Source organism: Marmota monax, unplaced genomic scaffold (genome assembly GCF_021218885.2).
Source record: "Marmota monax isolate L192 unplaced genomic scaffold, Marmota_monax_Labrador192_F-V1.1 WCK01_AAM20220418_F8-fsc00070, whole genome shotgun sequence".
Classification (NCBI taxonomy): domain Eukaryota; kingdom Metazoa; phylum Chordata; class Mammalia; order Rodentia; family Sciuridae; genus Marmota; species Marmota monax.
The window spans coordinates 9,716,173-9,741,927 of NW_026692116.1; the positions used below are offsets into that span (position 1 = coordinate 9,716,173).

Genomic DNA, 25,755 nt, shown 5'->3' on the forward strand with positions numbered 1-25,755 from the left:
AAAACATAAATTAATAAATTATAGAATGGCACTTTTCTCTGCTTTAAATCGGTCTTATAGTTTCTTATATACACTGTTTAACATCATCAAAAGTAACCAGGCAATAGAATTAAAAACCAAGAGAGATAAGAGACAAAAGATTTAGAATTACAGGAAATCCAGATGATAAAGTTCTCACACAGAGACTTTAAGTATATATCACTATGTTCAAAAAGAAATCCCCTCCAATAAAGAATTTTGAGAAAGAAAAGAAATTATAAAATAAGAACAAATAATTTTGGGGCATTAGAAGTACAATGATTCATACTTAAAACTGAATGAGTTCAAAATTAGAAGACAGACAACTGGGAAGAGAATTCATGAACTGTAATCAAAAATGAAATGAAATAATCAAAATGAAGCAGAGAAAGATAGAAGTATGGAAAATGTGGAAGAGAGGATAATATAGGGGATAAAATGAGAAGATATAGCATAATTTGAAATCCCAGGTAAACAGAAAGTGAATGAGTTAGAACGACAAAAGAATTCTGAACTTGCCAAGCAAGTCTCAAAGCAGCTTTAATTAGCAAGGGTTAGCAGTACCTTATGCAACGATCAATGTTAAAAGAAAACAAAATAATAGAATTCTCAGTCATGGCCCAAGAATTTCATAACTAGCCTGATTACCATTTTCCTGAACTCAGAAGCAAGCTATGCAAGCTATGTCATTAATAACCTACTTTTAACTAAAAGACATGGGTACTGAAGTACATAATGATCATATTAACATGCTTTCTTAATGACAAAAGTGGTGTTATTTTATGTTTGTGCTCTTATGGATGTTAAATAACTTTGCACACTGTATATTTTTTGCTTTAGTGTTTGTAAATGTGATACTTACTGTAAAATCCAGAGCAAAAGCATGCTACAATTTCATTGGTAAGCCTTTAAATATTACTTAAATATCAAGAAACAAGACAACAAATATTTGGTATACTGCTTAGTTAAGATAAGAACCTTTACCTAATTAGTGCATTAATCCACTTGAATGAATTAACTGGGTGGTGCCTGTAGGCAAGTAGGGTGTGGCTGGAGGAGGTGGGTCCCTGGGGCATGCCTTTGGAATACACATTTTATTTCTGGTTCTGCCTCACCTCAGGCCCAGAGCAATGGAGCTAACTGTCTATGTACTGAGACCTTTGAAACTGTGAGTGTCAAATAAACTTTTCCTCCTCTTAAAAAAAATTAAAAAATTCTTATCTAAACTAATGTGACCAAGAGGTAACTGAACTTAGGGGAATTTTTGCCCAGTGATGTGGTACTGGGTAATCAATTAGAAATGAAGTTAGCCCCTAGGAAAAATTTTAGTGGTACAAGCCAAGATTTAATATTGAACCACACTTGAATTTCATAAAGAATTTCTCTCAAAAGCTGATGAAAAGATTTTGCAATCCCCAGACACTATAAAATGATGTTGTTCAGAAGCCAATTAATCCAAGGTATATTTGGATTCTACTTGATATAGCGCAAAATGAGTTTGATCAGACCAGTGTCTAGCAATGTGTGCTTTTGCAGTTGAGAGAAATTTGATCCTAATTTGCTTAACTCATTTACCAATGAATGTCTCCAGAATATTGCTTGGTGCCAAAGTTAACTAAAAAGATTCACTTACGTTTAAAAGGTGAGTCATTTACTACCTCTCCCTTTCTAGTCAGATGAAGTCAATACTAGGAAAACTTTTCTGATGATTCTCAGCAATATTCATTTCCCACACTAATTCCTAGGAGGGAAAATGTACTTGGTATACAGTTTCTTTGGATAATTGTACTTTATTTTACCAAGCTTGATGAACTTTGCTAAACACACACACACACACACACACATACATATATATGTATATACATATGTATATACATATATATATACACACACACAAAAAAAATTCTTTTACAGCTCCAACATGTTCTAAAGGTTGCAGCATTCTATGACCTTACTAAGGTTAACTTGAGGCAATAATAAAGGCTCCTTTTATATCATTTGGTATTGCCATTGTTGTACAGAAAATAAAATTTAATGCTATGATAATTACAGAGGCAACTTCATAATAATGTTGATTTAGAAAGTTATTCTCTTTAGGAAGTTCTTTTCCCATTGGAAACATAATTCTGAACAGAGAAAAAGCAAATATCAAACCTTGCCACAGAGCATAGTTCATGAAAGTACCAACAGACAAGAGGTCAATAACACTAGAATCCAAAACAGAGATTGCAAATTAGAACAAAAGTCAAGCTAAGAAGGTAAGCAGCCCAGTTCAGATTCTTTCCAAATATAAGCATGAAATTCAGATGAACAGGGATATTGGGCAATCTGTCTCTTTTATGAAAGCAGAACTGACTGATAGCCTTGGCCTTTGGATGTTATCAGGTTACTTTGCATTCATCAATCAAGGGGACCTATCTGGCACTTAGACACTGTCAGGACCATTTTCTCAATGTTAGTTCAGTGATATTAGGTCATACTAAGTCTCTCCTTTAATGCAAAGCCTTCCTGGTTGACAAAAGTAAAACTAGTAGAATTAAAAAGCAAATGAAGCATGCAATTAAAAGTAGTGTTTGTTGGATTTGACTAATTAAATAGATTCACTACAGCACGTACTTGGTGATTAGCACCTGATTGAAGTCCAGAATAGAGAAATTACCTATAATTCAGGTAATCACAACATAGGGACATTAGAGGCAATTAAATTCTTCCCATCCTCACAGGGGATATCTCTTGAAAACATCTTTAATTAATGGATATACACCCTCTACTTGAATATTTCCAGAGAAAGAACTGGAAATTTCTTATGATTGCCAATTTTACTTTTTGTTTCCTTTTCAAAAAATTTAGTAAAGTATTAAATTCATAGATATTAAACTTCCAAACTTAGAAAATAATTCTAGTTAAAAGCAACTCTCCAACACAATCTGTCTAGTTCTACAACCCCTCTTTCAGCAACACCGCTTCCTGTCCTACAGCCAAGAACCACAAGTATAAGTTTCCTGTTTATTCTTCCAGGAAATTTCTCAATAGAGAGGAAAATGCAAGTGTGTTTTATTCAAGTTTCCCTTTGAAATAGTTTTGCTTATTATAAAATACTTATTTGCTATGATTCTAATTTGACTTCCTTTTGTTGATCAGAAAAGGTATAACAATCACATTTACTATTACATGAAAATAAATCTGAACATACATGAGTGTTTGTGCACTAATCTAAATGCTTTATAGGTATTAGACCACTTTATTCTTACAAAAACTCTGTTACATAGGTATTATTATAATGGTAGTAAATCTTAATACAGAAAAATTAGTAAATTGATGCACAGTTAGCAAAAAAAAACCAATCATCTCTCTTCCTTTTATATTCCCTAATGCTTAAATCTATACTCTCACTTCTTCCTCTTAAATTCTACCATGATCACCTCTAAAAGAATCATCTGTCTAATATCAAACCTCACAGTTCCCTGATCTCCTAATGGAAAGAGCATACATGAAAGAGATGGAAAGACCCAAATTTCAGTCTCACTACTTCCCAGAACATGGATCTTCTTGCCTCTCTGAACGTGAGAAATTGGGGGTGGGATGTAATGACTGTGAGAGAGCATAAAATGGAACAACAACAACAACAACAACTAGATTTTTGCAACCAAAAATGTATGCTTCTCAACCACAAAAAGGCCCTCAACTTTATTTTTTTCCTTTTTAAATATTCCATAGTGATTAATCCCAAGTACTGTCTCTTTTTTTCTTTTTTTTTTTTTTTTTTGCTTCTTACCTCAGGTCTATCACCCTTAATCTCAGAACATCAGGAAACAATTACAGACACTTGAATCCAATGAAAAATAAAATCATCTAAGAAATAGAAGATATGAAGTAAATGGATTCTTAGCAGAAGATAAAAAAACTTAATTATGAACTTAAGAGTAGAATGGCAGAGACAGAGGAAAGACTTCATGAACCAAAAAATATAAAAAGAAAAATTATTATATCTAAAGACACAGAAAAAAATGACTTAAGATTCAATTGGATTGCCAAAAAATTTAACTTTCATGTCACTGGAGTTTTGGAAGGAGGATAAAAGAGACAAGCCTGAAAAAGTATTCAAAGTAGTAACTGAAAACTTCCCAAATTTGATATAAGATGTAAACCTGCTGAATCAAGAAGCTGAGAAAGTATCAAAGAAGATAAATTCAAATAAATCTCACACCAAGGCACACTACATTCAAATTTGTGAAATGTAAAGAAAAAAAAAGAGAGAAATGACATATTAACTACAGGAGGAAAGAAATTTGATAGTGGATTTCTCATCATAAATCTTGGAGGCCAAAAGAAAGAGGAACAATTTTTAATAATGAAAGTAAAGAATTTTCAACCCAGAATTATGTACCTTAAAGATAATATCATTCAAAAATGAAAAAAGAAGGAAACATGAAGCACAACAAAGGAATAAAGTGGTAAGTAAACATCTGAATTAATAAAATAGACTTTCCTTCTCTTGAATTTTTATATTATGTTTGATAGTAGAAGCAAAAATTTTAAAACTATCTAGTTTGGTTTGAAATGTATTAAAGACAATCTTACTACAACTGGTAGAGGTAAAGGGACTTAAAAGGAGGCAAGGCTTTATATTTCATTCAAATTGGTAAAACTACAGCACCAATAGTCTGTGATAGGTTAGGCATAAGTAATGTAATACCTAGACCACCAGGAAGAAAGCTACACACACACACACACACACACACACACACTCTACTCAAAAACACTATAGACCAAAAAAAGGAATCCAAAAAATGTTCCAGTATCCCACAAGAAGGTAAGAAAAGTAAACAAGGAAATAAAAAAAAAAAAGAAAATAACAAAAAAATACACTTAAGTTTTAGCAAATCAATAATTTCACTAAATGTGCATTGTCCAAATATATGAATTAGAATTAAATTAGAAAAGTAGATTTGCATAGTATAAGATCTAAGTATTTTTTTCCATAAGAAACTCACTTCAAATAAAACAATATATGCAGGTTAAAATTAAAAAGGTATATTGTGCAAACATCATTAATTCCCAAATATGTGTCTATATGAATATCAGGGGAAGAAGATATATTTGAATTTGCAGGGCTATAACAAATTACCTGAATTAATTAATTCATAAAGAAAAAACGTGGCTGTATAACCAATGTGATCCTGCAATCTGTTCAAGTGGGAATAATAAGAATTCATACCCCATTTGAATCAAATGTATGATATATGATATGTCAAGATCAATGTAATGTTTTGAGCTACTAATAAATTTCTGATGTTTAAAAAAAAAAAAAAGAAAGAAAAAAGATTTCCAAGATTCAGCAGCCCCATTGCTTTGGACCTCTAGCAAGGGCAATACATTTTGCAGGGAGCATGTGGTAGAGCAAAAGTTCTTTCATCAAGATCCAGGATGCAAACATGCAGTATAGGTCTAGGTTCCCAGAATCTCCTTCAAGAGAATTCCTCCAACAACCAAAAACCTCCCTCTAGGCACCACCTCCTAAAATTTTCATCGCCTCCCAATAGCACCACCCTGGGACTGACTATGCCTTAAACACATGAATATTTTTGGTAAAATTCATTGAAATCACAACAATAGTTCTCAGAAAAAAACTTAAATTACCAAAGTCAAATAAGATCATCATATAATGATAAGAGAGTCAATCCACCAAAAAGATAGAAATACCAAAGTATGGGTTCTAAACAACAGATATGTAAAATAGGCAGGTTAAAGAACCTAACCACAGGGCTGGGGATGTGGCTCAAGCGGTAGCGCGCTCGCCTGGCATGCGTGCAGCCCGGGTTCGATCCTCAGCACCACGTACAAACAAAGATGTTGTGTCCGCTGAAAACTAAAAAAAAATAAATAAATATTGAATTTCTCTCTCTCTCTCTCTCTCTCTCTCTCTCTCTCTTTAAGAAAAAAAAAAACATAACCACAATTTTAGTCATTGTCTTCAATACCTATCTTCAAACAATTGACAGGACAACTACATATATAATCAGCCAGGATTAGAATCACCAGAATCTCATCATTTTTATACAATAATCCATCAGTAAACAGGAGAATACACATTCTATTCAAAGGGCCACAATATATACATCAAGATAGGCCATACAAATGCCATGATAAACCACATTCTGGACCATAAGATAAACCTCAACAAACTTAATAGAATTGAAATCATGCAGAATGTGTTCTATAATAGCAAATAAAATTAAAATCCATAAGAGAAAGATAACTCAGAAAGGGTCATAGACTTTATTAGAATATGTAAAACTATAAATATTTCAGAAGAACACATAGAAGAAAACCTTCAGGACCTAAGACAAGGCAAAATCTTAGATTTGATACCAAACAACAACAAAAAAAAGAAATCGGGCTTTATGAAAATTAAAATTTTGCTATGTAAAAGATATTGTTAAAACAAGTCACAGAACAAGAGAAAATATTTTCAAACCATATATCCAACAAAGGACTAGTATTTAGTAACTACAATATAGAAAGAATTCTCAAAACCCCATAGGAAAAAACTCCAATTAAAAATTAGTCAAAGACATAAAGATATACCCTACTAAAAAGGATATGAGATGGGAAATAAGCACAGGAAAAAGATGTTTGACATATCAGTCACTAGGGAAATGAAAATTAAAACCGCAATGACATATCACTAAACATCTCTCAGGATGACTAAAATAAAAATAGTGACAAACAAAATGCTGATAAAAGTATAGAGAACCTCATGATAAGAGTTTGATACTAGAAATGCAAAATGGGAAAACTACTCTAGAAAACTAAAAAAAAAGTATCTTCAAACATGTAGCTACTATATGATCAGACACCAATTGTACTCAAAGGCATTCGTCTTATAGAAACAAAGACTATATTCACCCAAAAACCTATGACAAGTGTTTATAGCCGTTTTATTCATAAAAGCAAAAATCTAGAAGCATCACATTAGTGTACTAGATTTATATACAGGGAGCATTTTAGTTATTTGCTTCCATATCCTTCCCCCACGAAAAAATGACATATTTGAAGTCAGGTTTTATCTGTGTATATTAGTCAGATTTTCATCACTGTAACAAAACAATTGAGATAATTAACTTAAAGAGGAAATGTTTATTTTGGCTCACAGTTTTTAAGGTCTCAGTCCATGATCAGTTGGCCCATTGTTTTGGAGCCTGTGACAAGGCAGAAGCATGGAGCTAAGAATGAAAGAGAGGAATAGATGGGGCCAGCTTCCCAATATTCCCTTTGAGAACATTTTCCCCAAAGATGTAACTTCTTCCCATGAATCCCACCTGCTAAAGTTTCCACCATTTCCCAAAAGCACCACCGGTTGGAAGCCAAGTATGTAACATTTTGACCTTTATGGAGTATTTATCCAAACTGCACCATTCCACCTTTTGACCCCAAAGGTTCATGTCTAGCTCATTATGCAAAATACATTCAGTCCATCTCCAAGAATTCTCAGTATTAATAGGTCCAGCATTGCTCAAAATTCCAAGTTTAAGTCTCTTCTGAGAATCAAGGCAAATTCAGCTGTAAAGATCAAAAGAAAGCTACATACTTCAAAGATACAACCCAAGGTAAACATTTCTATTTTTAAAGGGAGGAACAGGGACACAGAAAGGGAGGATTAAACCAAAGCAAACTGAAACTCACAAAGCAAAAGTTACATAATATTGTTGCATATCTAGCATCTGGGTACACAGTGGCATGATCTGAATTCCAAAAGGTTTTGGCATCCCTGCCCCTGTGGCTTTGCTGGCTGCAGCCCACATGGCCACTCTCCTGGGCTGGCTCTGCTCACAGCCTATTGGCTTCCCTTGGCAGGTGCTCCATGTTCGTGGCATCTTTAACTTCCTTGAGTCTCTGCTGCACATTTAGCTTTACTCTCACAGCTTCACTATACATTGTCCTAACAGGGGTTACCTGCATGGATTCTGAACCTGCCATACTTCTTTCAGTTTTTCCTTTGAAGTCTTGGGGGAAGCCTCCATGATTCCATGATTGCATTCTGCATGCTTGCAACACCAGCATCATGTGGATGATGGCAGGTGTTCCATTAATGCAAATTGTACCTGGGTCTTTATGAGCCACATCCACAGCAGCCTCTCTTGTCTTGACTGCCAAACACAGGAAATCAATTACAGGAAAACAATATTTCAGGTGTTCTGAAACATCACGTACAGGGTCTCTCTTCTTCAATGAAAGTACTTGAAATGTTTAAAATAAAAAGGTTCCTACTATTTTGTACTGGAGATTGTACCCAAGGGTATGTTATCACTGAGCAACATCCCCAAGCTCACCACTCCACCCTCCACTGTGTCTCACTCATTGCTAAGACTGGCTCAAATTTGGGATCCTCCTGCCTCAGCCTCCCAAGTTTCTGGGATTACAAGCATGCACCACTACACCTGGTTAAGGGTTTACACTTTCATACCTTTGAGCCTGCAGTGGACAGGACCTCACCATTTTTTGAGCTGCCTTCAACACATCTTTCTAATTTTCCCAGTGCAAAGTATGCTAATCTCCTTAGCAATGGCACCCCTTAGAAGGTCCTTTTAGGTGCTTTCCCTTTCTGGTCAATCTGAAAGTTTTCCAAATTTTCTTCTTTGCTCCTCTTTGTTCCTGATTTACATAGTAAATTTGGCTAAAAGAAGCCAGTAATACTCATGCCACAGTATGAATGCTGTGCAGCCCTTGACATTTCCTCCACCAGATAAATAAGTGCATTACCTGTAAACTCAACTTCCCTCAAATCTGAGAACATGAACGAAAAGTGTTCAAATTCTTTGCCAATGTATAACAAGGATGGACTCAGGTCCAGTTTCCAATGGAGTCCTCATTCCAGTATGAAACCCCATAAACAGAATCTCTACTGTCTACATTTCTATTAGAATTCTAGTCTTTTGAGTCCTCACCAGAATCTCCTAGTAAGCTCTTGGCTTTCTCTAGTCTAGTTTCCCACGCTTATGCAAACTCCTTCCACAAACCAATTTCAAAGGCTCTCCCACATCATCTCAGGTAGGCACAGCAACAACCCCACTTCTCGGTACCAATTTTTGGTGTCAGCTTTCTGTCACTGACAAAATACTTGGAACAGACAATAATGGGAAGGATTTATTTTGGCTCACAACTTCAGTGGTTTCAGTCTGTGGCCACTTGGTCCTGTTGCTTTGGACCTGTAATAGCATAGTACATCCCAGTGAAAGTGCATGGCAGAGGAGACCCATTCATGGAGGCTAGGGAACAAAAGGAAAGACAGAGTCTCAATATACTCTTGAAGAGGGTGCACCCAATTAACTAATTTGCTTCCAGGAGGCCCCACCTCTTAAAGGTTCTCCCACCTTCCAATAGTGTTACAGGCTAGTGACATGGGCCATTTGGTGACACTTACTCCATCCATTACACTGTGAGATTTGGTATAGATTGTTCAAGGATGCCAACTCTGGAGCCATGCTGTGTGGTTCAGATCCTGTGTACTAATTATCTGGCCATGGAGAGATCACCTAATTTCTCTTTATTCCTTATCCCTAATAATCACAAAAATAAGGTGCACCTATTGGCAAAACACTGGAACAGTTCTTGATGCATAGTAAGCTCACAACACCAACACCTGGTTTCTAGCACCTAACTCCACCAAGGAAAGAATGATTCAATAAATGTGTGTTGAATGAGTGAATTAATAAATAATCAAAGTTCTGAAATAATTTCTAGGAAGCTGTTTAAATTGTTGATTCTTTTCTATCCCTATCACACTAATCAAGCCTTTATTGTGTCTCATTACACTAGTGTAATAAACTCTGGCCTAATAAATGAGATAATGCTTAACACACTTAGCTCCATGCCTGACACAATATAAATACTCAATAATTAAAGCCATGATTGGATTATTAAATCTTTTGAACTCCTTCAAAATTCAATCCCAGGGAACCATTCTCTACTTGTTCCCATAATAAAGTATAACATACTTATTTAAAAGTACATAAATGTCTGAGCATAACATTTAAAGCCTTATAACCTGACTATAACCTTACCTTTATGTACTAAGACTTTAAAGTCTTAGTTTTATGTACTAAGAAAGTGCTCAATAAATAATAGCTATGATTACAGTTCTACCCCAAACTCACCCATCCATTTATCCATCAAAATCATTCTTCAAGCATTCATTCATTGCTTGCCTTTATACCCCTAGGGGCCAGCACAGTACCTAGTACATAATAATGCTTGTTAGGATCTGCTGAATCAGATTGAAGAGGAGAGGAGAAAAGTGCTAAAGTCACCAGTTTTCATAATTCCCGAAACCTACACTAGTTTTGAGAATGTGATCATTGTAACTGAGTTCCATGTGCAATGTTTGGTAATGTGCTTGAGTTTCTAAGTCTGCCACTTACTTTCAAAAAAATTTTTTTTTTAAATTGCCAAATGAATCTCCTAGAAAACCCTGAGTGTGTGTCTCTAAGGGGTAGGTCTGAGCTGGTATTATAGGAGGCTCCATCAATCTGATCCCCCCTCTCCCTTGCTCCTTGTCCACCTCATCACTCCTCCTTGCCACCACACCTTGTGCTGTCCAAATCTCTCCTGTGTCCTTTCCAACCCTTGCAGCAACTGTCACTCTCCTTCCCATCAAAGATTCCAATTCCTACAGTCTTATTCTCAGCTATTTTATTGATATTAATAGCTTGATGACTAAAACAACTTGCTGTTTTTCTGCTGTCACATTATTTGAGTCCTTGAGTATTTTGAGGTAATTCCTGCTTTAACTTCATAAATCCAAGCCAGGAATTTTACCTCATCCTTCAAATTACTGCCACCAAACACAGTGCCAATGATGAAAATAGAGTCTTTTCAGAACACGGAAACCAACTTTTTATAAATCTAAGCTTGAAAAAAAATTAAAACTTCAATTTTAAAAGGAAAAGTTTATACTTATCATAGAATTGAATCAACTACTTCTTAAAGCAAGAAGACCACTACCAGGATATAGAGATCTACTAATATTTTCATTTAGTTGATTTTTTCTCTGTAGTAAAATTTTCTGACATGATTTTGACAGACTTTTCTAAATAGATTTTTCTACCAAAATTTTCCCCACATCTTTCATTAGCTAGTTCATTTTTCGTTAGTAATTCTGTCCTTGGCCAAGATTGATTTACACAGTGCTCTTTCTGTGGCTGGTTTTAACATAATCATTGTTTTACATTGACCTCTTTTACTGTATCCTAATTTTTTACCATTTATGGAACAGATATTTTTAATATCTGGTCCATATTTGGTCCATAACTGGTCCAATTTTTAAATCTACGCCTTTGAGTTTTTTAATTTTTACATGTATGATATTGTCTGATCATACAAACATATTTTTAATCTACAATCTATGTGAATTTCTTAAGCTCCTAGCTTCTTCTTTTTTTTTTCCTCTTTTCTTTTTTTTTATTGGTTGTTCAAAACATTACAAAACTCTTGACATATCATATTTCATACATTAGATTCAAGTGGGTTATGAACTCCCATTTTTACCCCAAATACGGATTGCAGAATCACATCGGTTACACATCCACATTTTTGCATAATGCCATATTAGTAACTGCTGTATTCTACTACCTTTCCTATCCTCTACTATCCCCCCCTCTCTTCCCCTCCCATCTTCTCTCTCCACCCCATCTACTGTAATTCATTTCTCTCCTTGTTTTTTTTCCCATTCCCCTCATAACCTCTTATATGTAATTTTGTATAACAATGAAGGTCTCCTTCCATTTCCATGCAATTTCCCTTTTCTCTACCTTTCCCTCCCACCTCATGTCTCTGTTTAATGTTAATCTTTTCCTCCTGCTCTTCCTCCCTGCTCTGTTCTTATTTGCTCTCATTATAAGCTCCCAGCTTCTTAACACAGAACTTCCAGCCACAGGCAAACTGTGTGGCCCCAAGCTCCACCCAAGGCCTTGTGACCCAGAGGTCACAGTGCCTTTGAGGTGATTTGTGGGCCAAGGAGGATGGTGCCTCTTGCTGATTTGAGTTCATCTCTAAGGTGTTTTTCAAACTTTGCTATTTATGATTTTTGTGAAATACATTTTTCCACTTTTGCTTATTTTTGTTCCCTGTCAAAAGACAAACACCACAATTTCATCATGGTCAGAATCATTTTTCTTCTTCAACGTCTAATGCCTTGTGGCTCAGCCAAGCATGAGGTCTGGCTCTCTGTGCTTTAGGATGAATTTTCCTCTGTGACGTGCTTGGCCTGTATGCACAGTTCTATCACCTGAAATGGTGGTACACCACCATTTCAGCAGACATAACCAGCATGCCTGAGCCCTGGGAGGGGGCCAACCCTGGATTCAAGGTGAAGGCCCACTATATTCAAAGACTAAATTCAGGAAAAGACAGAAATTGGTTGTATTAAGCCCTTTTGTGGGGTTGTTTTTTCTTTCTTTCTTTTTTTTTTAAAGAATTTTTTTTCACAACACCTTTATTCTATTTATTTTTATGTGGTGCTGAGAATCAAATCTAGGGCCTCACACATGCTAGGCAAGTGCTCTACAACTGAGCTACAGCCCCAGCCCAGTGAGGTTGATTTTTGTGTTTTGGTTTTTCATTTCAAAAGGGAGCATCTGAAAACAATATTTTAACTCAAAGAAAGAAATGCCTAAAAGCAAAACTCCTGTCAGCAGACAAGGAAATAATTTTGGAGGTTTTTCTATCAAACTACTCTACACAAGGTCACAGCAGCAGCCTCCTCAAAATCTAGGCCTTCCTAACTCCCTCAGAGGAACACTCTCAATAAGCTGCAGGGCTATCAGACAATCCCCCTGGAAGGTATCTATTCCTGTCCCAGGACACTCAAACATCTCAGGAGCTTGCCAGCGGCCACCCACTGAGAAAACCTTCACAGAGGGTTACTGCAGTGGATTTCCAATCCAAAAACAACCTGACATTTAAGTTTTACCACTAATTACTCTAACAATCAATCCATTGTTTTCTAGTACCACCTCTAGTTTTTTTTTTCTTTCCATCCAAACTTTCTTTTGGAAAAAAAGGTCATTTCCACCTGGCTGAATTTACTTTCTAACTGCAGAGATGTGTGAGAATCTTTCTTCTGGATTTATGTTTAAAACTATCTAAGACAGCTCTTTATTCCGTTTTTAGAAGGCTTCTTTTCCAAAGTGTATGGACAATGTTTGATCATGTAGTTGTTAGATTGAGCATTTGTTCAACACAGGAAGGGGAAAGTGGGGACATTGACATTTGCAGAGCATTTTACCAGATTCTTAGGGTGAGCAGTACTGCTTTCATTTTACAGATGGGAACAGAGGACCAAAAGTTTTTAATATGCTCAAGTTCAAACAACTCTTAAAGCAGAGAAGAGTGAGTTTGAACCCAGATCTATCAAACTCTAGATTTCATCCCTTCTCTATATACCAAAGCCTTCTGTGAGTCAGAGAGTTCTGCAGACAGTTCTTTCCATACCAGGCAGGACCTGTTCTTACCAACATGTAGTTATCTATTTCCCAACATACCTCTTAATGGCTGTTCTTGCACCATGTTAAAAGAATATTTCTGCCCATGTCTGCCTCCATTAATCTATTTTCATTGTGTATTTTTTTTATATCTCAGAGGTGCACAGTTCTAGAATTAATTGATATATTATTGCAAAGTCCTAGACTGCAAACACAGCCTCTTTCTCTGGGAGACTACTCATTTAGATGAAATTACTGTGAATATTCTGCCAAGTAACAGCTACTGTTAATATATGGGATCAGGCTGAAAGATTTAAGTCTAAAATCTCAAAACATTGTGCTTTGGGAAGGTAGAGTTGATTGTTACCTCCTTCAATTAATTGTAAAAGTTCCTTAATATAAGAAAGTTTTGTACAAATTAATTGGGAAATCAGTGAGCCCTAAATTGTATAACAGTTTGATATGCTGCAATGAAGTGGAAAATTAACAGTAATATAAATTGGTAAAGGGTAATCGGAAATATTAGGTGAAGGTTACATACAGTCAAATATTAGTATAGAACATGCCTGGAATTCTGGGTAATTAACTTTCCTCTGTAAACTCTCCTAAATTTTGATTTGTATGAGCAGTTTTGTTAAAGAATTCTACAAAATATATTCAACCAGTGAGGTCAGTTTTGCTAAGTATACATGAGAAAAAAAGTGAAATATGTATACAAGAATACAAATCATTGGATTGACTCTGCCTGAAGAAAACAAAGTAGCTGTGTACAAATGTAACTGGACAATTTCAAAATTCTAAAGTAATTTGTAACATACTGTCTGATTACAATAGCCTACAACAGCATCTTGTTTCTAAAAGGCAAAGTGGCCATGGTCATGATTTGTGCAAAATTTATGTCACCTACTTTGGGTTGAACTTCATTTAAACAATTGAATTCTGTAAGCAAATAAAGTAGGTTTTTAAAAATATTTTTCTTTTCTTGATGTTGGAAAGAGATCTGTAGTACGTCAACCCATTCCCTCTGAGCAAAAGCATTCCCCAGTTTTCTCAAAATTTCTCTCCTCTGGAAAGTGCTGTACCATCTTCACAACACAAAATTCCATCTCCTGCTCCTAGGACTGCACTCAGAGCAGCATCCTTCACTTGTCTTCTCATTGTGCACTATCTCTTTTTTTTTTTTTACTTATCTTTCACAACTGGTTCCTCGTATCTTATACATATGCAGTTTATACACCAATGTTAGACTCTATAGCCCCAGAAACAGAGGCGTGCTATCCCTCAATGTCCTGTGTGCTGCTCTATATAGAGCAGGTGCTCACTCAGTGCAGAGCTACTGACTTACCCAGCACACTGGTTTTCAAAATTTTAACCAGGGCATACTTTTTTGAAAAACATGCAATATTTAACTAAAATAGTCTATTAATATGGAAAGTGGAATCAGATCAAATTATTTTGAATTATTTTAGTTCACACATATATCTTATTGCGATTGATATGGAGATACACACACACACACACACACACACAGTACTGGGATGGTCAGGTCCCTAATAAAATTTAAATGAAATCTAAACATAATATGCAAGAATTTTAGAATTAAAATTCCAGACGAGGCCTTGAGACATTATTAAATCATCATTCTGCCTCAGCATTAATTTCTCTTTTAATTGTTTGTTTTGAAACATAGTATAATACTATAATATCTGAAGTTATTTTCATTATACCTTTTTCTTCCTTAATAACTGTGGGCTATATTTTCAATTGAAATGTTTGGGCACACACTCACTACTCTATAGTTTTCTGATAAGCTGCTGTGTATATGTTTTTAAAGCTTTGACTCTTCCAAGTATCAGTTCTACTGTTGCTTTAGCAGACTTTAAAAAAAATTCTGTAATTTTATTATTCCATTTCCTTTTCAATGATCCAGTGCTGTTTAGACTTTTTCATCTTGATATGTTGAAATAGAAATTCATCTGACATTGAGCTTGTACAGAATTCTAACCATGAATCATTCATAAAGGAAATACTTAATAAAATTGACAGGAATCCCTGGACTTTGCCTTGAATTCTGACTTTCTTGGAAGGAGAAGAAGTATGTATATTAGACCAATACAAAATACCCATGACAAATTAACTATGAAAAATTATAATATCTTAATCTTTTTAAATGTATTAACCTGGAACAACCTAAGATAAATTTTGAATGAAAGCTAAAAGCTTTCCTCTGCTCATGTCCATTATACACCCAGACCATCTCCAGCTTGTGGAACTTGACCCTTATGGTCACTCAAATCCTAACTCAGGAAGTCGGTACTAAAACTAGCATGGTATATTCAAGATGGAAAGCAGTAAATCTGGCATTCAATATGGTGCCCAAACTCCTGTTCAAATCTAATACTCACAAACCTTGTGTCCCAGGACCACTGCCAAGAGAGATGCATGAAACTTCAACCCCTCAGGAATATTTTGAGGGGAAGCAGAATTGGGAAGAACTTTATGATTTGTAATAGAACCTAGTGGACAATTCTGAAGAAGGAAGTCCTACTTCACAATTGAATTATCCATCCCTAGGGGAATTAAGATAAATTGCAGCTTTTGCAGAGAAATCTCAAAAGCAAAGTCCCAGTGAGGACAGGAGAATAGCATTGGAAGAGAAGCAGCAGAAAGTGAGAAATGGGAATAAGGAAGAAGGGGAGGAGAAAGGGAAGAGGCCAAGGCCCAATCTGAGAACCTTGTAGGAAAGCCTTGCTGGAAGCCACCTCTCACTCCAGCTCTTCCTCTCTCCCATATACCCATAAACTCTAAAAAGGTTTAGGTTACAAAAAAGGGTTGATTACAATGATCTGCATTGAGTGGCAAGAGAACAACCCTCACCCTTCCTAGTAAGGGAGCAGGGTTGATAGAGATACACAGAGCAGGGTAAATGAGCTGAACTCCGAAGAAGCTGGAACAGCACCAGAATGCCTGTCAGCATCTTACCTAGCATCTGCCTCTCTGGCAGATTGGAATTTTCCCAGACCACAGTGTTTTTCTTAGTGGTTGCTCATCATGACTGTATGAGGCAAAGCTGTTCCACAGGTGACAGGGTGCTGGGCCCCATCCCCCAGAAAGTTCCATTTCTAAAGTCTCAGGTACAAACCATTTAGTTTTTTTTTTTTTTTTTTTTTTTTTTTTTTTTTTAATTTTTTATTGTGGGTTGTTCAAAACATTACAAATTTCTTGACATATCATATTCCACACTTTGATTCTAGTGGGTTATGAACTCCCACCTTCACCCCATACACAGATTGCAGAATCACATCAGTTACACATCCATTGATTTACAAATTGCCATACTAGTGTCTGTTGTGCTCCGCTGCCTTTCCCATCATCCACCCTCCCCCCTCCCCACCTCTCCCTTCCCCTCCCCTCCTCTCTCTCTACCCCCTCCACTGTATAACCCTGAGGGTCTCCTTCCATTACCGTGCAATTTACCATCTCTCTCCCTTTCCCTCCCACCTCTCATCCCTGTTAAATGTTAATCTTCTTCTCCTGTTCTTCGTCCCTACTCTGTTCTTAGTTACTTTCCTTATATCAAAGAAGACATTTGGCATTTGTTTTTTAGGGATTGGCTAGCTTCACTTAGCATAATCTGCTCTAATGCCATCCATTTCCCTGTAAATTCTATGATTTTGTCATTTTTTAATGCAGAGTAATACTCCATTGTGTATAAATGCCACATTTTTTTTATCCATTCGTCTATTGAAGGGCATCTAGGTTGGTTCCACAGTCTTGCTATTGTGAACTGTGCTGCTATGAACATCGATGTAGCAGTGTCCCTGTAGCATGCTCTTTTTAGGTCTTTAGGGAATAGACCAAGAAGGGGAATAGCTGGGTCAAATGGTGGCTCCATTCCCAGCTTTCCAAGAAATCTCCATACTGCTTTCCAAATTGGCTGCACCAATCTGCAGTCCCACCAGCAATATACAAGTGTACCCTTTTCCCCACATCCTCGCCAGCACTTGTTGTTGTTTGACTTCCTAATGGCTGCCAATCTTACTGGAGTGAGATGGTATCTTAGGGTGGTTTTGATTTGCATTTCTCTGACAGCTAGAGATGTTGAGCATTTTTTCATGTACTTGTTGATTGACTGTATGTCCTCCTCTGTGAAGTGTCTGTTCAGGTCCTTGGCCCATTTGTTGATTGGGTTGTTTGTTCTCTTATTGTCTAATTTTTTGAGTTCTTTGTACACTCTGGATATTAGGGCTCTATCTGAAGTGTGAGGAGTAAAGATTTGTTCCCAGGATGTAGGCTCCCTATTTACCTCTCTTATTGTTTCTTTTGCTGAGAAAAAACTTCTTAGTTTGAGTAAGTCCCATTTGTTGATTCTAGTTATTAACTTTTGTGCTATGGGTGTCCTATTGAGGAATTTGGAGCCCGACCCCACCGACTGTAGATCGTAGCCAACTTTTTCTTCTATCAGACGGCGCGTCTCTGATTTGATATCAAGTTCCTTGATCCATTTTGAATTCACTTTTGTGCATGGCGAGAGAAAGGGATTCAGTTTCATTTTGTTGCATATGGATCTCCAGTTTTCCCAGCACCATTTGTTGAAGATGCTATCCTTCCTCCATTGCATGCTTTTAGCCCCTTTATCAAATATAAGATAGTTGTAGTTTTGTGGATTGGTTTCTGTGTCCTCTATTCTGTACCATTGGTCCACACGCCTGTTTTGGTACCAGTACCATGCTGTTTTTGTTACTATTGCTCTGTAGTATAGTTTGAAGTCTGGTATCGCTATACCGCCTGATTCACACTTCTTGCTTAGCATTGTTTTTGCTATTCTGGGTCTTTTATTTTTCCATATGAATTTCATGATTGCTTTCTCTATTTCTACAAGAAATGCCATTGGGATTTTGATTGGCATTGCATTAAACCTATAGAGAACTTTTGGTAATATCGCCATTTTGATGATGTTAGTTCTGCCTATCCATGAACAGGGTATATTTTTCCATCTTCTAAGATCTTCTTCTATTTCTCTCTTTAGGGTTCTGTAGTTTTCATTGTATAAGTCTTTCACCTCTTTTGTTAGGTTGATTCCCAAGTATTTTATTTTTTTTGAAGATATTTTGAATGGAGTGGTTGTCCTCATTTCCATTTCAGAGGATTTGTCGCTGATATACAGGAATGCCTTTGATTTATGCGTGTTGATTTTAAATCCTGCCACTTTGCTGAATTCATTTATTAGCTCTAATAGTTTCTTTGTAGAGCCTTTTGGGTCTGCTAGATATAGAATCATATCATCTGCAAATAGTGATAATTTAATTTCTTCTTTTCCTATTTTTATGCCTTTAATTTCTTTCGTCTGTCTAATTGCTCTGGCCAGTGTTTCGAGAACTATGTTGAAGAGAAGTGGAGAGAGAGGGCATCCCTGTCTTGTTCCAGATTTTAGAGGGAATGCCTTCAATTTTTCTCCATTCAGAATGATGCTAGCCTGAGGCTTAGCATAGATTGCTTTTACAATATTGAGGTATGTTCCTGTTATCCCTAGTTTTTCTAGAGTTTTGAACATAAAGGGATGCTGTACTTTGTCAAATGCTTTTTCCGCATCTATCGAGATGATCATATGGTTCTTATTTTTAAGTCTATTGATGTGGTGAATAACATTTATTGATTTCCGTATATTGAACCAGCCTTGCATCCCAGGGATGAATCCTACTTGATCATGGTGTACAATTTTTTTTATATGTTTTTGTATCCGATTCGCCAGAATTTTATTGAGGATTTTTGCATCTAGGTTCATTAGAGATATTGGTCTGTAGTTTTCTTTCTTTGAAGTGTCTTTGTCTGGTTTAGGTATCAGGGTGATGTTGGCCTCATAGAATGAATTTGGAAGTTCTCCCTCCTTTTCTATTTCCTGAAGTAGCTTGAAAAGTATTGGTATTAGTTCTTCTTTAAAGGTTTTGTAAAATTCTGCTGTATACCCATCGGGACCTGGGCTTTTCTTCGTTGGTAGTCTTTTGATGGTTTCTTCTATCTCCTCAATTGATATTGGTCTGTTTAGGTTTTCTATATCCTCCTGACTCAATCTGGGCAGATCATATGACTTAAGAAATTTATCTATACCTTCACTATCTTCTAATTTATTGGAGTATAAGGATTCAAAATAGTTTTTGATTATCTTCTGTATTTCTGAAGTGTCTGTTGTGATATTGCCTTTTTCATCCCGTATGCTAGTAATTTGAGTTCTCTCTCTTCTTCTCTTCACTAGCATCGCTAAGGGTCTGTCGATTTTGTTTATTTTTTCAAAGAACCAACTTTTAGTTTTGTCAATTTTTTCAATTGTTTCTTTTGTTTCGATTTCATTAATTTCAGCTCTGATTTTAATTATTTCTTGCCTTCTACTTCTTTTGCTGTTGTTTTGCTCTTCTTTTTCAAGGATTTTGAGATGAAGTATGAGATCATTTATTTGTTGGTTTTTTCTTTTTTTAAGGAATGAACTCCAAGCAATGAATTTTCCTCTTAGAACTGCTTTCAATGTGTCCCATAGATTCCGATATGTTGTGTCTGTGTTTTCATTTATCTCTAAGAATTTTTTAATTTCCTCCTTGATGTCTTCTATAACCCATTGATCATTCAGTAACCTATTGTTCATTCTCCAATTGATGTATGCTTTTTCCTTCCTTCTTTTATCGTTGATTTTCAGTTTCATTCCATTATGATCAGATAAGATGCATGGTAATATCTCTACTCCTTTATATTGTCTAAGAGTTGCCCTGTGACATAATATATGATCTATTTTTGAGAAGGATCCATGTGCTGCTGAGAAAAAAGTGTAACTGCTTGATGTTGGGTGGTATACTCTATATATGTCAATTAGGTCTAGGTTATTAATAGTGTTATTGAGTTCTATAGTTTCCTTATTCAACTTTTGTTTGGAAGATCTGTCCAGTGGCGAGAGAGGTGTGTTGAAGTCTCCCATGATTATGGTGTGGTGGTCTATTAGACTCTTGAACTTGAGAAGAGTTTGTTTGACGAACATAGCTGCACCATTGTTTGGGGCATAAATATTTATGATTGTTATGTCTTGTTGGTGTATGGTTCCCTTAAGCAGTATGTAGTGTCCCTCTTTATCTCTTTTGATTAACTTTGGCTTGAAATCTATTTTATTTGATATGAGTATGGACACGCCTGCTTGTTTCCGAAGTCCATATGAGTGATATGATTTTTCCCAACCTTTCACCTTCAGCCTATGTATGTCTTTTCCTATCAAATGCGTCTCCTGTAGGCAGCATATTGTTGGGTCTTGTTTTGTGATCCATTCTACTAGCCTGTGTCTCTTAATTGGTGAGTTTAAGCCATTAACATTTAGGGTTATTATTGAGATATGGGTTGTTCTTCCAGCCATATTTGTTTATTTCTGTTACTAAACATTGTTTGTTTTCCTCTTTGATTGTTTCCCCCCCCCCTTTACTGTCCTACCTCCCACTGTTGGTTTTCATTGTTATTTTCCATTTCCTCTTCCTGTAATACTTTGGCTAGGATGTTTTGAAGAGATGGTTTTCTAGCTGCGAATTCTTTAAACTTTTGTTTATCGTGGAAGGTTTTAATTTCATTCTCCATCCTGAAGCTTAATTTCGCTGGATACACAAATCTTGGTTGGAACCCATTATCTTTCAGTGTTTGAAATATGTTATTCCAGGATCTTCTAGCTTTCAGAGTCTGTGTTGAAAGATCAGCTGTTATCCTGATTGGCTTGCCCCTAAATGTAATCTGCTTCCTTTCTCTTGTAGCTTTTAAAATTCTCTCCTTATTCTGTATGTTGGGCATCTTCATTATAATGTGTCTAGGTGTGGATCTCTTATGATTTTGCACATTCGGCGTCCTGTAGGCTTCTAGGATTTGGGATTCTGTCTCATTCTTCAAGTCTGGGAAGTTTTCTTGTATTATTTCATTGAATAGACTGCTCATTCCTTTGGTTTGGAGCTCTGTACCTTCCTGTATCCCAATGACTCTTAAGTTTGGTCTCTTCATGTTATCCCATATTTCTTGGATGTTCTGCTCATGGTTTCTTAACAGTCTTGCTGAGCTGTCTATGTTCTTTTCCAGTTGAAATACTTTGTCTTCATTGTCTGATGTTCTATCTTCTAAGTGTTCTACTCTGTTGGTAGTATTCTCCATTGAGTTTTTAAGTTGGTTTATTGCTTCCTGCATTTCTAGGATTTCTGATTGCTTGTTTTTTATAACCTCTATCTCCCTGTATAGTTGATCCTTTGCTTCCTGGATTTGTTTGCGTAATTCGTTGTCGAAGTGATCTTTCATTGTCTGATTTTGCTGTTTAATGTCTTCCTTGATACTCCAGATCATCTGAAGCATGTATATCCTGAATTCTTTATCTGACATTCCATCTGCTGCAGCTGTTACCTCTTCTAAAGTTGCGTTGACCTGCATTGCTTGTGGTCCTTTCTTTCCTTGTCTTTTCATACTGCTTGCGTATCTTTCCTGCAGGTGCGGGCGGCGGCTCTGCTCTCTCCTTATTCCAATTGGGGTGTCGTGGCTACCACGCCGGCAGGTCACTGGGCCTGTTCTGGGAGCTGGTGGCGGCTCTGTTCTGCCCCTACTCCAATTGGGGTGACGTGTCTGTCGTACCAGCAGGCCACTGGGCCTGTCCTGCTGGTCGGTCGCAGATCTGCCCACCTTTCGGGCACGAGTGGAGGCTCTGCTTTGCCCCTACTCCAATTGGGGTGTCGTGACTACCCCGCCTGCAGGATGCTGGGTCTGTTCCTGGCAAGGGAGGCGACTCTGCTCTGTCACTACTCCAATTAGGGTGGTGTTTGTACCCCGCCGGCAGGCTCCTGGGCCTGATCCGCCGGTCTGTTGTAGGTCTGCCTACCTTGAAGGCGCGGGCGGCGGATCTGCCCTGCCCCTCCTACCACGCCTGCGGACCCCTGGGCCTGATCTGCAGGTTGATCACTGGTCTGCTCACCCTGCGGGCACGGGTGGCGTTTCCGCTCCACCCCCACTCCAATTGGGGTCACGTGACCACCACACCGGCAGGGCCTGATCCGGGCGTGGGATAAGGATCTGCTCTGCCCCTACTCGAGTTGGGGTGACGTGTGTACCACACTGGCAGGCCACTGGGCCTGACCCGCCAGGCTGTCACAGGTCTGTTTACCTTGCAAGCGCGAAGGGCGGCTCTGCCCTGCCCCTCCTACCACGCCCATGTACTACTGGGTCGTGGGTCTGCCCACCTGGCGGGTGTGGGTGGCGGCTCCGCTCCGCCCCCTCTCCAATTGGGGTCACGCGGTCACCACGCTGGCGAGCCGCTGGGCCTGCTCCGGGGGCTGGCGGCGGCCCGGCTCCTTCCCTCTGGCTCGAGGACAAATTGAGGAGACTCGGGTGACTGAGCCTCACCCCCCTTACCAGGAGACCAACTGCTTATGTCACCGCTGGTATTGATGAAGATCTCTCCTCCACCGCTTTCTGCTGACATCAGATCTCTGCCATGTTGGTATCCTATGCGAATGGCAGCATTTCGTTCCCCTTGCCAGGCAACCCAAGCAATGGGTGAGTCCTGACCTGCCTTCAGCAGGACCCGGACCGAGACACAGTTTCCGCGGGCTCCTAGCCCCGGTCCAGGGAAGTTCCGGGAGCCGGAACTCGGCCGCTCCGTGCTCGGTGTAAGCTCCTATAAGTGTAGGCTCCAAGAAGCAGCCCCCGCGGGCTCAGTTCCGGGAGCCGGAATTCGGCCGCTTAGTGTTTGGTGTATGCTCTGATAGTAGCAGGGTCCAAGAAGCAGCCTCCGCGGGCTCCGCAGCCCTGAGCCAGGGCGGTTCCGGGACGGTTCCGGGAGCCGGAACTCGGCCGCTCTGTGCTCGGTGTAAGCTCCTATAAGTGTAAGCTCCAAGAAGCAGCCCCCGCGGGCTCAGTTCCGGGAGCTGGAATTCGGCTTCTTGGTGTTTCAAAACCATTTAGTTTTTGACAAACGTGCCAAATATTTGTTGTGATTATTACCACGTTTGATAACATAAAATCTAGAACTGAAATATCACCAATTTAATTAATAAGTAGATTTTTATGTTTCAGCATCCTTCAATCTGAAGAAAATGCATATTAAACTATGTTCAATAATCATTCACCAAAAAAATGCAGGTTTGAATGCATTTAAGGGAAAAACTTTGTTAGACAGTTGACCAAAACTAGAATGAACTGAGGTCTTCTCCACTTAACATGTTCAAATAGAATCTGAACCATAATACATGATTCGAGAGGGTTCATGAATCAGGCAGTTTTGTGGAATTGTGTGTGTGTGTGTGTGTGTGCAGAGAAATAAGTATAAATGGCAGAATGTTAACAATGATTGAATCCATATGGAAAATACATGGATTTTCATTTTTATAATAAAATACAGGCATGCGGCACATAACATTACTGCCAAGAATAGACAACATATATGATGGTGTTCCCATAGAATTATGACGAAGGTGAAAAACTCCTGTGGCGGTGACATCATAGCCATCTTAATGTAATAGTACAACATATTACTCATGTTTGTGGTGATGCTGGTGTGAACAAACGCACTGTGCTGCCAGTCATACAAAAATATAATACCTACAATTACATCCTGTGCATAATTCTTGATAGTGAGAATACACAACTGTGTTACTGGGTTATGTCTTTATTATGCTAGGTTTTTATCAGTTTAGACTGTACTTCTACTTAACAAGGAAAAGAAGTTTACTCCATAGCAGTGTACCATGTTGTGTCAGCAGTAGCCCCAGACATCCTATATTTATTACACCTCTTAACTGCATCAAAAAAGTCATGTCCAGTGATTGACCTATTATCTAGGTTTATGTAAGTGCACATTATGATGTTCATACAAGGAAGTGTTTCTGAGAACATATCACCATCACTAAATGATGTGTGACTATACTGAAAAAACTTAAGCAAACTTCTTATGGGCATAACCTGAGCATCCTCAAATACAGGCATTTGGATTGTTCCAACTTTTTATGTTAAATAAACTAGCAATGAGGCTCTCACAGATGCTTATGTATAGATATTTACTTATACAATCCCCCAAACTAGAACGACAAAAGAAAAGTGTGGACATATGTACATTTTTCAGTCAGTAGTTGCAAGATTTTTTGTGTTAGCTTTCCATCACTGTGATAAAAATATCTAAGAAAAATAATTTTAAAAAAGGAGAGATTTATTTTGTTTCATGATTTCAGAGGTTTCAATTTGAAGTCACTTGACCCCATTGCTGTGGGCTTGTGGTGAGGCAGAACTCTAGCGGTGAGCACATAGTGAAGCAAAGCTGCACACCTTATGGCAACTGAGAGTCAGAAAGAGAGAGGGACAGGGGACAAGATATTATCCCCAAAGTTACCAGCCAAAAGATCCTCTCCCTCCAACTAGGTCCTACCTCCTACCTATTCCACCACTTCCCAATAGTCCATTCAGCTATTAACCCATCAATAGATTAATCTACTGATGAGATCAAAGCCCTTATGGCCCAATTACCTCTCAAAAGCCCCATCTCTGAACACCACTGCATTGGGGACCAAGCCTTCAACACTTGAGACTTCAGGGGAAATTTTAGATTCAAACATTTTCCCTTCTATAATTGGTTCCATTGTGTGTTCCCTTCCACAGTGTACGAGATGGCCCATTCCCTAAGTGTTAGACTGGTTATTACCAATTTTTAAAAAATATTTTCCACTAATAAAAGTTAGTATGCATTCTTTTAATTTCCATTTATTTCATCAATAGTGAGCTTGACTTTGTTTCATTTGTTTATTTGCCATTTGTATTTTTTCTTCTGTTTTATCCCTGAAGTGTTTGTATTTCCTTGCTGATTTTACATACCCCCTTTTATAATTCCTCATATTACAAAGTCATGTAATGTACTTTTTGTCTTTCAACTTTGCCTACGGTATTTTTTAAAAAATATATTTCTTTTTTAGTTGTAGTTGGACACACTATCTTTATTTCACTTATTTATGTATTTCAGTCAGTAGTTGCAAGAGGATCTCGCACATGCGAGGCAAGCACTCTATAGCTGAGCCACAACCCCAGCCCACCTATGATATTTTCTAATGTGGAGTGTATCTTTCATTTTCACATAAAATTGTTTTCTTTTGGATTTCAGCTTTAGTTCTCATGTCCAGAAAGTTCCCTCTTATTCCTAGATTACAAATAGCTAGTCTATAATTTTTTACACTACTGTAAATTATAATCTATTTGGAATTTAACTTGACATAAATAG

General features: G+C 37.6%; 1 long non-coding RNA gene across 2 annotated transcripts in view; it reads left to right on the plus strand.

Annotated features, from left to right (window-relative positions):
• The window catches only part of LOC124105232 (uncharacterized), a 58,714-nt gene that overhangs the window by 13,707 nt on the left and 19,252 nt on the right, over positions 1-25,755 (plus strand). For both annotated transcript variants that reach the window (XR_006855673.2, XR_009228582.1), the window contains exon 2: positions 3,799-4,472. This is a non-coding gene — a long non-coding RNA (uncharacterized LOC124105232). The remainder of the gene's footprint in view (positions 1-3,798; positions 4,473-25,755) is intronic.